The 15,241-nt window shown below is 47.2% G+C and overlaps 1 long non-coding RNA gene across 1 annotated transcript; it reads left to right on the top strand.

Annotated features, from left to right (window-relative positions):
• Nucleotides 4,281–15,113, top strand: LOC110401732. The gene is made up of 2 exons (XR_002440561.1): nucleotides 4,281–4,383; nucleotides 5,040–15,113. It is a non-coding gene; the product is annotated as an uncharacterized LOC110401732 (long non-coding RNA).

Below are 15,241 nucleotides of genomic sequence, written 5' to 3'. Positions count from 1 at the left end.
TTCTATTTACTGGTTCTGCATCTCATTTCCTCCTTCCTGCTCCCCTCACCCCAGCTCTCCAGCTGCAAGCCGTGTTTGCAGTACAGGATGCATCCATCGCCCGTGCTATTTAGGAAGGCGTCAGACTTGAAAGGAAGCTTTCTTTCACGAAAAAAGCGTCATCACGTGGTCTATACTTTTGGCTGTTTTTAAAAGTCATCGCAGTTTGGCGGTAGCCGTGGGCTCTCGGTGGGGCAGGGCTGTGGTGCGGCACCACAGGGACAGTGGGAGTGCGTGGCTCCTGCGGCTGGTGCTGCAGCCGGGGGGCTGCCGCCCCCTCTGGGCAATGACTTCTGCTAACAGAGTCGGTGACGTGAGCTGTGCTGTGTTGTGTTTTCAGGCGAGGAAGCTTCCCTTAAAGTGCTGGATTGAACTGCTTTCCTTCTGGCAAGGATCACATGCAATTCTTTGTATAATTAACTATTTTATGTGACATTGACATTTTATGGAGACTGCAATACCTGCTAGGTGATCAACAGGCAAAGTAAATACGCAGGCCTTCACACTAGCTAGGAAACGCAAACAAACCTAATGTGAACTTTGTCCTTTGCAGTGAGGCAAATGGAGGAAAGAGAAAATTCCGAACCAAAACCCAAGCAGCCCTGCAGAAACCCTTTGCAGTTTGACCAACAGAACCCAGAGACCTTCCAATTGTAATAATGTCAGAGCTGATGAGCTCTGAGTTTTATCGAACGTTCAGGATGCCTCTTCCTACAAAACAAAACAATAAAACCACAATTACGTGCAGGGATTCTTTTCAAACATCTGGATGGCATTTGGTATCCGATTGCTCTTAGTAAGACATTTTTCATGTGTGTTCCCGGTGGAAAGTCTAACTGCGATGGCAGAAGCCTTGAGAGACTTTGTGCTTAGCGTGCATGCACACAGATCTTTGCTCTCTCCTGTGGATACGTGCTCCTGCTATTTTGCATACCGAGGGTTATGTCTTGAGATTCATTCTTTAGCATCACAGTATTTGTGGCTTCAGACAGTAACTGTACATATATAAAATCATTTTTCTGCAATTTGATACACTGATGCTTCCAAATCTCAAAACCTGCAGTTCTTATGTAGCGCATTAAGCGAATAATGCAGAGAATGTTTAGAGTTAATTACTGGATGCAACCTGCACGTTTTTTTAGAGTGTGGATTTGTACTGATTTTATTTTAAATTATTTTAAAACTTGCAGTTGCCATATGGCGGTTTATGTCCAAATCGAGAGATAGGGGAATTAAAATTGTGGATTAATGACTGACAGAGAAAAGAATCATACACAGGGAAGAAGTTCAAGTTCAAACTTAACCAGGAGAGAAGTAATATTCACGTGTGAACTGCGGCTGCCAGTAAAAGAGAAAAACTACAGCTATTCAGCACTTAGTTATGTCCCAGAAGCGTGAATTCCCAGATTTATAGAGAGGCGCTCTTGTGATCTTGAAATCAGTCTCCAGTAGTTAGGGTTGTGAAGAGCTTTGTTTGGTGGATTTCTTTAACGGAAGAGCATTCTTGGAAAGCTTTATCAGTCCAAATTTTTGAAATGTAAGTCCATTTACAAGGCCCATCTGTTTGATTTGTAACAGGCAAAAGGGAAGGGTAAGGGGCAGTGGACAGAGGTGGAAAATAAGCTTGAAGTGAACTGTAATACCGCAGTTAATTAAAGTTAACGATAGCTCCAGGACATTTGTTGTATGGAGATTTTTTGGAACCACGTGACCTTTTCCTTCGCTCTGGCTCATTAAGCAGCCAGTCGGGGCATATTAGCCAGTGTTCCTTTGAACCCACTCCATAGGTTTTTCACTTTCTGGAGTTGCCCACAGCTGACAAACAGGCTGTAGCCATTTTTTGAGGAGGGGAAAGGGGAGCTGCCACAGGGGTTCGCGGGCAGAGTTTCAGCAGATGTCTAAGTTCTGCAGCAGTGCTTCCACCCTCCCTCCCCCTTATTTTGCAGTTATTTAAGGTAAAGCTAAATGTTTGCTCAAATACATCATGTACAAAATTTATTTGTCCAGGTGGTCATTTGTTGTGCTCTCATTCCTTCTCGCAATGGGGAAGTATTTAAATGGTTTATTTTTCCCAAGGTGTTTTTTTTTTTTTTCCAGTGAGATTATTCTTGACATTACTTTTAATAGCCTCGTAGCCTTATTTTCTAAGAAGTGGGCTAGAACACGTGTGTCACTGGATGTTTGTTTTGTAAGCTCTGTGTGAGTTGGAGATAGAAGTGTTTCTGCAGCGAGGAGATGTTATGTCCTTTTGGGGGAAATACTACACAGCTCCATCAGGAGCGTCCTTCGGTACAAACCTTGTTATCTTTTCTGTTTGCTTAGCAGTGTTGTCCAACTAAGCATGCTCTTCCTCTCCCCTCCTTCAGCGTTTGAGCTCCAAACTGGTCAGGACTAACATTGTTTTGAAACTGTGATCTTTTCAAACAGGCTGGCTGCCAGCACAGCTTTGCAGTAGTCTCTGGAAAAAAGGGCTGTCTTTGCTTCTTTACGTGTGTTGCGAACTGAGTTTTTCTTCCCCTCAAGGGAATGGGCTTTGTCTCCTCCTAGCTCTCAGGTTCCCAGCTTACTACGCAGTAGTTCCTTTGTAGCTTCCCTCTCCTCTAGTTCTTGCCATTTTCTTTTTTTGTGGTATGCAGCCATTCTCCATTCATAGCAGGATGGCTTGTGTTGTGCATTAGCAGCCTCTTTCTCTGCCAAAGTGACACATCCTGTAGATTTGTAGCAGAGTACTGAACTGTCGCTGTAATGCTGACTCTTGTAGGGCTATTCTTGAAGCAGAACAGCTTCCCCCTTGGCATTCAGCCACCAGAATCCATTACAGCGTGCATTTTCTACCCAAAACACAGTTCTGTACCTACATAGCTGTTCTTACACCCATACCCTTGACGATGCAGAGGGCACGGTTATACCCTCTCGTGTAGAAGGAGACACAGCGTGAAACTGATGCATTTAATTTCATAGTGTCTGGAAAGTGCGTACTGAGCTGTTGTTGTTTCAGTTCCTGCCTTAAAACCTGCAATACAGACTGGGAACAGCAAGACTCTGCTGAGGGCTGACACAGGAGGAGCAGCGGACGATGTCTTTTCCCGGGTGCTTGGCTTTAAAGAAGGATTAGGTGCTAGGGGAGGCTGCTGCCTGGCTGCTCGCGGGCCGGCCTGCCTGGGGACTGTGTGGAGCCTGCTCTGCTCCTGCAAACTACTCCCTGACCCTGCACAGCTTCCAGTTTCTGACAGCAAACTCTCTGTCTGTCAGCCGTTCAGGGAACTGCAGAGGGAGAAGCAGAAGGGAGCCGGCAGCCATGCGGATGGAGGGAGGATGCTCGTCACCAGCCTGCCTGCCTGGCCAGCACGCTCCCCAGCTGGTCAGACAGGCTGGGCCACTCGGGGCTGGGGGGTTCAACCCCGCTGCTGTGCTGGGCTAGGTCTTGCTGGTGGCGGGGGAGGCTGCTGGCAAGGCTGCCCCAACGCAAGACCCCCTTGCATGCAGCCGTGGCTGCAGATGGCTGGGATCGCATTTCCCTGCTGCTGGGCACCCAGCCTTCCCATGCGCCCTTGTAGGGTTATTTGGAGGAGGTGGGAGCAGGGGTGGAGGTGAGGAAGGTCAAGCTTCTTAGGTTTCAGCTGATTTGGCATCTGCTCGTGACCCCTGGAGCCCGGCACAGCCGTATGTGCTCATTGCTGCTTTTGTGACCCTTTGCAGAGAAATCTCAAAGACGCAAACTGCTGCCGGCCACGAAAAACAACGTACTGTCAAGAAAACAACCCCTTCCCACATCCATTCACAATGGGAAGACTGTGGGCTTTCCCCGCAAAGAACCATAATGGGGCCGGGAGCAATCAGGCTGGCACTGTTCCCTCGGCATGCACTGGCTGAGCGTTGCCCTGTGCCTACTCTGTTCGGGGGGGCTCATTTTTTTTGCCAGCACAGAGGGCCCCCACTTTGTTCCACACCCTGTGAGCAAGGGCTGGGGCTGACAACGTGACCGCAGTGCTGGCTGGGGCCGAACCCGGCTGCGCGGGGCCGGGAAGCGTGTGAGCGGCGATCCCCGCCCGGCCGGCTGCCTCCACGCTGGGGCTGGGAACGGGGACACGAAACATGTCTGTGCAGCTTCAAGGAGCCGAGCAGAATTCCCCGCTGTCATCATCCTCCTCCCCTCCCTCCCTGCGGGCTGCCAGCAGGGAGGGCTGATCACAGCCCCGCTATTGTTCAAGTAACCTACAAATGGATTTGCATGGAGGCAGGTTGGGAGGGGCGGAGGGGTGGGATTTATTAGCAGCAGCTAAATTCGTCGGGATTACTATTAGGCCCAGAGCTTCTCAATGGGCATGATCCCTGGGTGAACGGGTGAGGTGGCGGGAGGCGCTGGAAAGCTCCTTTTCTGCAGATGGGCAAAGGGGTGTCTGGTGGGAGCCGGGGGAGGCAGGCAGGGCACAGCTGGCTGTGGGCGATTCACCTCGGCACAGGCTGTAACCTCCATTCCGAGCACGCAGCTCCTGGCAGCGCCGCTCATACCAAAGCCTTGACTCAGGGTTATCTGCATGCTGGGTAATGAGCAGCGTCACCAGAGGAATGTGCAGAGAAAGCAGCCATGCTGCTGCAAGCCTCCGCTCGCTCCTCGGGCAAACTGCCGATTTTGCAGCCTGCCTCTGCGTGACCGGTTGGAAGTGGGGGCTTCACTCTGAAGGGAGGCCCTGAGCCTACTTTGAAGCCAAAACAGAGTTTTGCCGTGAGTAAGTGCTTTGTATGCAAGGCTGGACAGGACTTTGCTAACCTTAATTGAGGACTGTGCCAAGTAAAGGGCGAAGTCACTCCTCTAGTCGCTGGGTGAGTTTATCCATGTTCCAGATGGGCAGGCTGCAGCGCTCAGCCAACTCACACAGCAGACACCTATCAGAGGAACGGAGACAACCGTGCCTGACTGCTGCTCTCCCTTCTGGGTTAAAAGCAAGTTGTAATAATGACTATGTATGGCTGAACTCAAAAGCACTTGCACCACACAGGCGTTTGGGAACAACAGCTTCCAGAGCCAGGCTGTAGTCTGTAGCCCGTGTCCTTCACCCTGATAGCTCTGAGGCCGTGGGCTGTCGCCGTTCTTGCTGATGCAACACAGCGAGGGCTGGGGTGAAGAAGAGTGCATACCTACGTGTCAGAGGTAGGAGCTCCCCGTTGGCGATAGTGGAAAGCACAGCAAATTCAAATCAAAGATGAGGGGGGGTTGCTTTGAATTGCTGTATTCCAGACGTATCTGAGGCAATCTCGCTCTTCACTGCACATATCGCAGCAGCAAGAGCAAAGATCACAGCGCAGCCCAGGTTTTCATTTGAACATGTCCAGGCTGGCACACAGTTGAGGTAAGGACAATGTGCTTTTGTAGATTTGATTTGTGTCTGAAGTAGGGGCAGAACCAGGGAGAGAGTGAGAAGCCTGAATATCTGGTCTGCTACTGAAAAGTACAGGCCTATGAATAAGATGGCGCAGCTCATTTGGGTTAGCTGGATGTACTACACATTTTCTCCTAGAACTCTCTTCCCCAGCATCTGTAACTTATTCCTGTAAAATGAAAAGTAGAAGGCATAAAATGTCTAGGTTTAAAGCAATTGAAAGAGCTCTCACCCCCCTGCAGGAGAAAATTTTTGAATATTTTCTATTACTTGCTCAGCGTTGTTGATGTGTTTGACTCTCTGTTACATGCAAAGATAATTCCTCTACGAAGAACTCAGACAGCACTGCTAAGAAAGGCCAGTTGGTGCATCTATTTTATCCCACCTCATTCAGTGAAAGATTATTCCTTGTATCTTATCAGGAGGAAGCAGCCTTTCAAAAGCTGTACCTTGGTAAGTATACATGCTCCATTTTGGCAAACATTTGTTGTGGTTTTGAGAGGTTGTTCTCCCCTCCTCCCCCTGCTTGCTTTCAGCTCTTCTCCAGCTCATCCAGCTACACTCAGCTGTGCTCATTGCGTCACTTGTGCTGAAAGGGAGGCACTAAGAGGTGGAACTGTCAGGATGGCATCAACTGAGGATCCATGAACATAGACTCGTGCTAACACGGACCTGCAACCTATGATAGATTCATGAGTCAGCATCCTTGATAGGTGCCTAGTGGCTTGTGGGACAGTTAAGAATCGGGAAACGATGCAGAAATTCTCATGCTTTTGTGCCCCTGTTTTTCCTCATGCTACAAGAGACAACAGCATTTCTTGAAAACTGCACTGCACATGCTTAAGACAAAGAGCAGCTCCTTTTGGCTTTTTTGCATGATTAGCTGCAGCTCTCTGCCTAGATCTTCCTTGTTCTGTCGATATGATTTTCACAGCAGTGTGTTGTGCATATTTTGCAAGTTCCAGCTTGAAACTTCCTCCTAGCAGCAGGCTGTGTCATTTAAAGGAACCCCACCCTGCTCTCCCTTGAAGATGTGCAATCCCAGGCTGTGTCTGAGCATGCCTGGGGAGGCAGGTGCAGCCCGGCTGGATCCTCAAGATGACCTACAAATAAACACTGCTTAAACAAATTGGACTAACACGAACATTCAAGAGTCAAGTAATAATCAAGACAGTTTCTGCTCTGTAGTCTTTACTTCATGCTTCTCCCATTCCCTCTCCCTCTGATTTATAACCCAGGATATATGCCATAGCCATGTTGCTATGGAAATTAATTACAACATAACTTTATAGAACTGGTTAGCAATAACATTAGATAATGAGTAGCACCTTTATTGAAAGCGAACATCAGATTAATGTTGCTTTTAAAAAAGCCCTTTTCCCACACCCCAGTGTTGCAAATAAGGAGTTACAGGCAATTAAATAGTTTTTTTCTAATATTTTGGGTGGGGGGAAATCTTTCAGCACGCAGCCTGCAAACACATTTGTACAGCCATTAAATCTTTCCCCCAGCCCAGAACAGATGACAAGTGCTTAAACCCAGTAAGAGTCCTTCAAACCATTGAACCAAATGACAAGACCAGAGCGAGGCCGTTGCTCCGATTAAAGCAAGCCCTTTGTGCTCATCTCAGTCCCACTCGGTGGGAACTGCAGCGTGTCACCTGCTCCACACAGTTTCCTCCTCAGATGAGCTCTTTGTAGAGTCACCCGATTCCTTTCCAGCACAGCGAGTCACCATATTATTTGCTGCAAGCGTGGAAAGGATCGGTCCTCGGCAGTGCAGACACAGTTACCCTTAGGATCTTGTCTGGATGAGCTCTACCATTTGATGGCACCTATCTTGTGACCACACAAACCTCTCAGGGATGTTCTGTTGCAGGATTGTCACATCTGCAGGCTGATCCACAGCTTTCTTTTATGTCTAAGAATGGCTGGGCCTGGAGTAGCTATTTCTACTAAGCTTCTTAAGCCTTTTTGGCTGTTGTTCCTTAAGGAAACCTGGCACCGGGCTTCTCTTGATTTTTCATTGAAGTAAAGGTAGAGTTCCTGTACAGTCGGAGATCATTTGGTCTCAGTTCAAGCTTTTACCCCTCAGTCTCCACTCAGGACTTTCTGTGGCCGCCTGATCCAGAAAGCTGCTGTGTTGAACAGAGACCTCTGCCCGTGGCTCAAATGGCACATGACAGGGATATGCTCCAGTGAACAATGCCTTCATGTGCACAAGTTTGCGTGCCAGCTACATATTGCTAAAATTTCTCTGCTCTCAGGAGGACCTTCTGCAAGCTGATGCAGGGCTAGAGTGTTCTTCTAACATTTTTTTTTTTGCAAGCTACGAATCTTCCTTGCTTTTTGGAGCAGAATGCTCCTATCGGTCGCACAAATTAATTCCCCGCACCTCTGTTTCTTCCATCATTACTTGCAGAGGAGTGCCCAGAATGGTGATCATTTTCAGCGCCAGCATCAGACCCGGTGGATGTCCCTCCATCTCATCTCTGAGAGCAGAGTTAGTGATGTTCCCTGGTTGTTCGGTTGCAATAAATGAGCACATTCCCCCTGAAGGCAGCTCAGCCCAGATGCAATGCCTGCACCTCTGGAGTCAGCTTCAGCACGGCCAGAACAAGAGCCAAACAGCTCCACGATTTGTGCTGCATACATAGGCCCCTCTCATTGGGGAAGTGCTCCGCACTGCCCGATTCTCATCATCTGCATTGGCAGCACTAGCATCCAGACATGCAGACAAACATTTGAGGGTGATTTTTTAGCTCCATCAGCGCAGGGCTAAGCCTGCCCAAGCTGCCCTCTACCAGCCCAGCAACAGTCGCAGCCCACGTGTCAGCAAATGCTGTAGGAATCTCTTCTGCTGAGGTGCAGGCTGCAGTTCCTGGTGCTTTTGTTGACACTGCAGGAGGAGTGTCTGGTCTGCTGCTGTGTTTTTTTTCTGTATTTTTTTTCAGCAGCAGACAAACAGCATCTCCATCTTTCCTCCTCACAGCAGAAGAATCCATTGAGATATATCTGACTATTGGTTTTGCCGTTATCTTTTATGCAGCTGCCCCAGTTTTCTCTTAGAAATTCAGTCCATTTGCCTGTCAATGTGCTTCATGGTGCACAAGCTTCTGGTTTACTTTCCCCAAGGATTATTCTGTTTCAGCATTCCAAATTATTTGGGACAGCAGTTCATCCTTCTTCGAGCACCTAGCTAGAGGGGGACGAGCTGAAGGGTCCTGTCTGCTACAGCAAGACAAACCGCACAAGCTCACCTATTTCATTTGCTGCCACTGCTAAGTCCTTTCTGTGATTCCTCTGACTCCTTCCCTGCTGGGCCTGATAATCTCACAGAGCTGGTTTACTCCATGTCCACAGGTCCTTAAAGGGGCAGGTTAGACTTATCACTGTTTGCAAATACATCAAGGAAGATTTGTATATGATATATAAGTGTACAATCTCCTACAAAAACACTTTTTTCCTGTTTGGGAATTTGTGAGGTTAAACTGGATACATGTGAAGAACAAACTCTGAAAGGCTCTGAGCGCTCTCCAAATATAATTGTTTAAGTGGAAGTGTGGTAGATGTTAGGATTAGCACAAAGTACGCTGTACCTGGGACAGAGGAACCACTGTGATGTTTTACTTCCGCAGCTTGAAATACCTATCACTTACAGATGTTCTTACATTCTTGGCCCTTACGGCTTTCCAGTGCCTCTTAAATTCCTGAGCTTACAGAGGTGGTGCTGACTAGCTACAGTATTTCTTTTCCTAACATAAACGAAGTTGTTGAGTGTGGCAAGGGATACTTTCCGTCAGGAAAGATCAAGAAATGCAAATGTTTCTCTTCTGGGATGTGTGTCAAGGTGTTCCCGAGACCCTTAGCCTAAAATAGAGGGTGAAGTAAGAACAAATGCCAGAGGCAAAGGCAAGAAAGGAAAGGTAGGCAAGCTTAATCCTTCAGCAGGCGGGCAGGAAAAAGCAAGTGAGACATGCAGACTTTTCTGGTTTTAAATGCTAGAGAGCTGCTCAGAAACTGCTGTGGTGAGGTCATTTATAAACCTGGGCGGGCAAATAAGAGTCAAATGGTTGCGCAGTTATGAGCAGCAAAACTTTCCAGAGCAGCAAAGGCTGGAAATAACATAAATAAGGTAGTTGGGCAATAGGTCACGGGGTGAAGAGTCCCTCGTAACCTGTTCATCCGTGAGTAAGAAATAATGAGAAGTTCTTAAGTGAGAGGCAGCAGATAATCAAAGGCAAGGTCGTCACAAGACTACAGCACTTTACAAATATCTCAGTGGTCTTTATTGTTGTTTTCCTTATCAGCCAAGGATGTGCAATTGTGGTAGGTAGTCTTTTTCAAAATGCTTACAATTTAAAATAGCAAAGGAGAAATAACAGAAGGAGATGTAGAAAAGTTGGAAAGTGCTGTTTGAGCATGAAAAAACAAAGCAGTAGGTCTTGACACATGGCTGGTGAGAGGTGAAGGAGCCAGGGAGTAGCTGGCGAAATTTATGGTACATGCATTTCTCACATTGAGGAAATCACCTTCCTCAGTATTTTGCCCAGTTTGAAATGAAACGTGTCCAGATATTTGGAGGAAGCTCTGGCTGTCACTGGGTAGCTTACTGGAAACTACCTCCATAAAGATCAGCACTTTGGGTCAGAAAGGCCACTCCGGGGTGCATAAGGAATGGAAGCACCTTGAGCACAATGTGGAGCTTTCTAACACCATTACAGGTAGTAGAGAAGGTATGCCCTCATCCTGGTGAGCCCCTCTCAGAAATGGTAATGATCCGAATAAAGAGTTCTGGAGATAAGCCCATGAGAACAGTTAGAGAAGTGCAAAAATGTCTCTGCACCACAGCAGAAGTGCAGTTATTGTTTATTTATTCCACGGCTTAAGCATTTTAGTATGCATTAGGCTTTGTAGGCAAATGGGACAGGTCTGTGCCTGAGGAGTTTGCCTTCTGAGCAAGACAGAGCACAACAAAGGGAGGCACAGCGAGGAAGTGTGTTGGTACATGTGTGAGCAGCGCGTCCATGAGAGGCAGCAGCCACCGCCAGCAGAGGTCAGAGGCAAGGGTGTCACCAGGGCCTCCCCGTGGCTGTCACCTTCCCGTGAGCCAGGCCCTGCGGTGCTGCCGTGCAGAGAGAAGCTCTCCTTCCATTACCTGCAGAGTGTGACGCGTCTGTTCACGGCTACGGTCCTGGAGGAGTAACCTCCAGCCTCTACAGACCGCGTTCCCATCGGCTTCTTTTACTATAGTAGCAGCTGCATTTAGGAGCAAACTGTGTGCTTTTATGCACAGAAAAGCAGCTGCGATACACAAGCAGCAGCAGCAAAAAATTAAATGAATATTTGAATTCAAAAGTGAATTTGGGGGGCATCTGTATTGCAGTGCTTTAATATTCATACACTCAGAGTGTGTAAATTCATTTGTGCGAATTAATTTTAAGCTGAATTCTAAACATAAATAAAGGTGGAATTGCACATTTTATTACAAAATTCACAGTTAGCTACCAAACGTGGTACCAACCCAGTATCATCGGTGTGTGTGATTAGCCAGGACCTCAGTACAACTGGAAATGTTCATCAGATGGACTCCTCATTCTGAGTGATGAAAACCTTCATATTTCCTAATCCAGTTGCAGATAATTTCAGAAGAAAATAATATTAATAGAATATGTTTTTGTTGCATATTACTTGCTCGATTCAAGCATTATGTATGCAAATCAGGTAATTTTGTACCTAATTGCCTGATTTGCATGCATAAATGTAGGTTGCACATGTGCAAATGATTTTATTCAAATTTAGTTTATGCCTAATATGCAGAGTGGCTGGAAATGTGAATCTGTGTCTGTTGATTTGAAGCACTTGTAATTTTTGCTTAATGAAAAATCAGAATTGGTCACTGGTTGTGGAGGTCAGCTGAAATGCAGTGAGCTCCAGGGTATGGCTTTGCAGGGGCAGTAATCCTGGAGCTATGCACCTTCCTCAAGAAATTAGCAATGATGTGAATGCCCAGAGAGATAAGTAAATAAGAATGATCGTCTTGCTTTAAATGCCAGAAGAAAATCACAGGAAAATGTGGCACTTGTCAAGTGGAAAAAGACAAAATCACTCAGAAAGAAATGTGGGTTTCAAAGCCTAAGGTGGTTTAGCAGACAATGAAACCTTAGATGAAAAGTGTAAAAATATCGTACTAAAATCTGAGTGCATTAAAAATTCAGATAATTCCATGGCTAGGGAAGGAATGGGACTGACAGTTCTTCTGAATGAAGTTATTCAACCTAGGCTAAGGACATAAAAGCTTCTCTTGTTCCACCATGTCACGTGCTTCACTTCTGATCAGGAAGGGATGGAAGAGATGGATCTGGAGGGTTATTAGGAACACTTGGGCTGCAGGGCCCACTTCGATATGGGCCTCCCATATTGTACCCAGCACAGGGTCAGCAGTGCCATTCTCATAGGAATGTGGAAGGACAGGACGCGTCCTTGAGGAAGGAACACAAATCTCCCAACAGCACTTTTCACCAAGGTGTCAGCTGTAGGCTAATAACAGTGGCAGGCAGTTTTCTCCCCGTTACTCAGAACTCCCCTGCAAATGTTATTTCCATACAGATGGGTGTATCCCCCTAAAATAAGCGTGTAGAGAAACTGGAAGCGATTTGGATGCAGCTATGGACATATGGTTCCAAATTCCCCTTTACACTGATGTGAAGCGCATGCAAGGTCAAGCCCCTTCCACACCCCATTCACACTGGCAAGGCCCGTGGGTGAGGTGTGGGCGTAAGTCAGCATTTGGCACAGAATGCTCTCTGTCCACCTGAGAGCAGGTTGGTCACAGCTCTGCTGACACCGCTCTGGCATCAGATGGTCTCTAACCAACATAGCTTCACTGGTAAGAATTTCTAGCGTGGTTGTGTTTATGATGGCAAGCCAGTGCTTGTCTTGGAGTAGGTTATTTCACTTGAGAAAGGGAGACAAGCTGGAGTAAATGCTGCTCTCCATGGGAAGATGCAGCTTACAGCTGCAGGAGGGGAAGGTGAGGAGGGCCACATGCCACCCCTGCGTGGAGCTGGTGGCAGCAGGGGCCACGGCTCTGTCGCTCTGCACCTGGGAGTCCGCCCTGCCACTTCGCTCTGCAAGCTCTGCTGCATCCGCAGTGCTCTGCTGCTTACCTGCCCTGCAGCGTTGCTCCCCAGCGTGGATTTGACTCTGAGCTCTTGTTTTGCTCCCAGGAGTACACAGCAGTTTTGATATAAATGGGAATTAAACTCACTTTGGTTTTTTTGCCTACTGTTCTATTACTGGGAGAGAACACGACTTGACTAACACCAAGTCTTGCCTCTTTGTTTGCGTGCTAACCTCATCAGAGCAGTACACGCCGAGCTCCGTGCAAAATAAATAAAGCCAAACCCCGGGCTCACTCCCAACTCGCTATCTGAGTGTTTAGCTAAAGCACAACTTCTGTTACACTGGAGAGATGCTGTGTTATTTGACTAAGTACTGTTATTTCTACTTATTTTTTATTCCATCACAGAGTAAAGACACTTCCTATTTTCCAATTTTCCAGTAGGAGTGAAAAATACTGCCTGATAGCTGCAGAGATTGAAGGTTTCTGATTTTTCACGGAATGTGTGTAGCTCGGGTAGTATTAACTTCCTGCTCTACAGCTTCCCATTCCTCCCTGGCTGAGCATGCTGGATTGATTCCATTCCTGATCTCTTCTCAGAGCCCTTTGCTTCGGGTGTTCTCTGCAACTGGGGCAATTACTGCCCAGCGCAGAGGGCAGCAGCACTGTGAGCAGAGCGGGAGCCCCAAGCCTGTCTCAGCGGCACAGAGCGGTGCGGACTGCAGTGCCCATCAGCCCAGGCACTAGTAGGGTCTGGGGGACAGGGAGCATCCGTGTGTCATGTGTGGGGTGATGGGCACTATTGCTGTCCTCACAGCTACAGCTCTGGGAAGGGATGGCACTGGGACTGCACCAGAGCCGGACACCCCTGCCGGAATCCCAGAAGAGAAAAAGCATTTGCATTGTTTGTCTTCTTATTGTCACTTTGGAGGTTACCTTCATTTCTTGACACAGATCCATACTGTATTTTTGCAGAGAGATACAGTTTTCACCCGGTTGCCCTTTTTCCTCTTTTTGTAATCCCTGGTTGGCAGTGAGAGTGGTCTGACAGATCTGTGTGACTGATAAGAGAAATGATTGCCTAAGCGAGAATTGTTTCTTGAGTACATCCCTCCCCTTGGGTTAAATATAGGTTGCAGCATCCCAGCATAATGAAAAGATCGGAAAGCATTTACACACTGGTATAGTTTATGCCTTGTAATAATTGAGTAAAACATTCACGATTGTGAAAATCATACCTGTAAAGACAAGCTTAGTCACTTTCCGGTTAACGAGTCTGTATTTTCGGTCAGCTTCTCCCTTACTGTATTCAGCACATGCACTAAAACATATCCCAAATAAACCCAATCCTTCAGCATTTGTGTTTTATCGCCTTGTGATTTGCTGCCGGCCGCAGCATCCTAGTTTTTTATCTTAGCGTGTGCACTGCAGTACTTGCATAGTGTTGTGCTGCAGGATTGCTCAGCGTGCTGGACCGGGGATGTCCAATCCTTTTGATTATAAAAAATGAAAGCAAATCTGGAGAGGTTTTACCACTGTGAAAAACTAGACCCGTGTTGTAGCGTTGTCACAAAGGGACACAATTCAGAACACAATCGACAGTTGCCATAAATCTTCACTTTGTAATCTGAAATCATCTGTGATGCTAGGATGAAAATCTTTAGGTTCAGAAAGCGGTTGAAATTCGAGCTGTGAAAATAAAGCCTGCGAAACATTTCTAATTCCAACATAGTCTCCATATCTTTTCTACATACGCACGTGTATGCACACGCATTCCCAACCTGGCATATAAGTTCAGGAGCTCACGCATCTGCGAGCTCACACACACGTTCACAGGCTCCCTCACGCCGAACGTGTTCTGCAGGATGGATGGCACACGGGGTATTTCTGAAGGCAGAACGAGAAGACTGCAAATCGACACTTCCACCCACTAATGAAAAAAAAGCCAAGAAAACCTCAGTAGAGATTGAGTTTTATAATTAATGCTGAACAATTTTCATTGACAAAGCAAAAAGAAGCAAGTGGAAGGCTGATTTAAATGTTGAATGATTAATGCGTGGCGAGGCGGCTGAGGAAAGAGACAAATTCAGGAGCAGCTATGGAAATTTATGTATGAGAGAGTCAGCACCATATTCTGATCTCAGTTACACAGTTGTAAATCTGTTATCTTAATGGAAGTATTCAGCTTTTATATTTGCATACCGTAAGTGAAAATAGAATTTAACCCAGAATGTGTTCGCAATTGTGTATTTGTGGGACCGAGAAGGGAGAGATGCGTATGTTTGCCCGCGATAAGCTGCAAATGCACGAGAGTTTTTGTCTCTCTCAGTGAGGAACGGGGGGACCGGCGTGCATGTGTGCGTGTGTACGTGCGTGCCAGCTGCGGGGCTGCCCGCCAGCGAGTGGGAGGGTGCGAACGTGTTTGTTCCTCGACTCCCCGGCCGACTGAAAATGGCTCCTGGAAATGCCGCTTTAGATTAGAGAGCGACGGCTGGAGAGGTGGAGATTTCATTACCTTCCTCTTTGTGTGATGTTTTGGACTCGGTAATGTAAAAGCAGAGCTATAAATAATCCGGTCACGGCCGCGGCGTCCTAGAGATTTATAGTGCCCGCTAATGCCAGAATCTTTGGGGTGTTTCGCTACGAACAGCTAAACGAGGCAAATCACCCCTCCGACTGCCGGCCGCTGCGGCCCCCAC

The sequence above is a fragment of the Numida meleagris genome, chromosome 6, assembly GCF_002078875.1.
Source record: "Numida meleagris isolate 19003 breed g44 Domestic line chromosome 6, NumMel1.0, whole genome shotgun sequence".
In the NCBI taxonomy this organism is placed as follows: domain Eukaryota; kingdom Metazoa; phylum Chordata; class Aves; order Galliformes; family Numididae; genus Numida; species Numida meleagris.
This window is presented reverse-complemented; position numbering and strand designations above follow the sequence as displayed.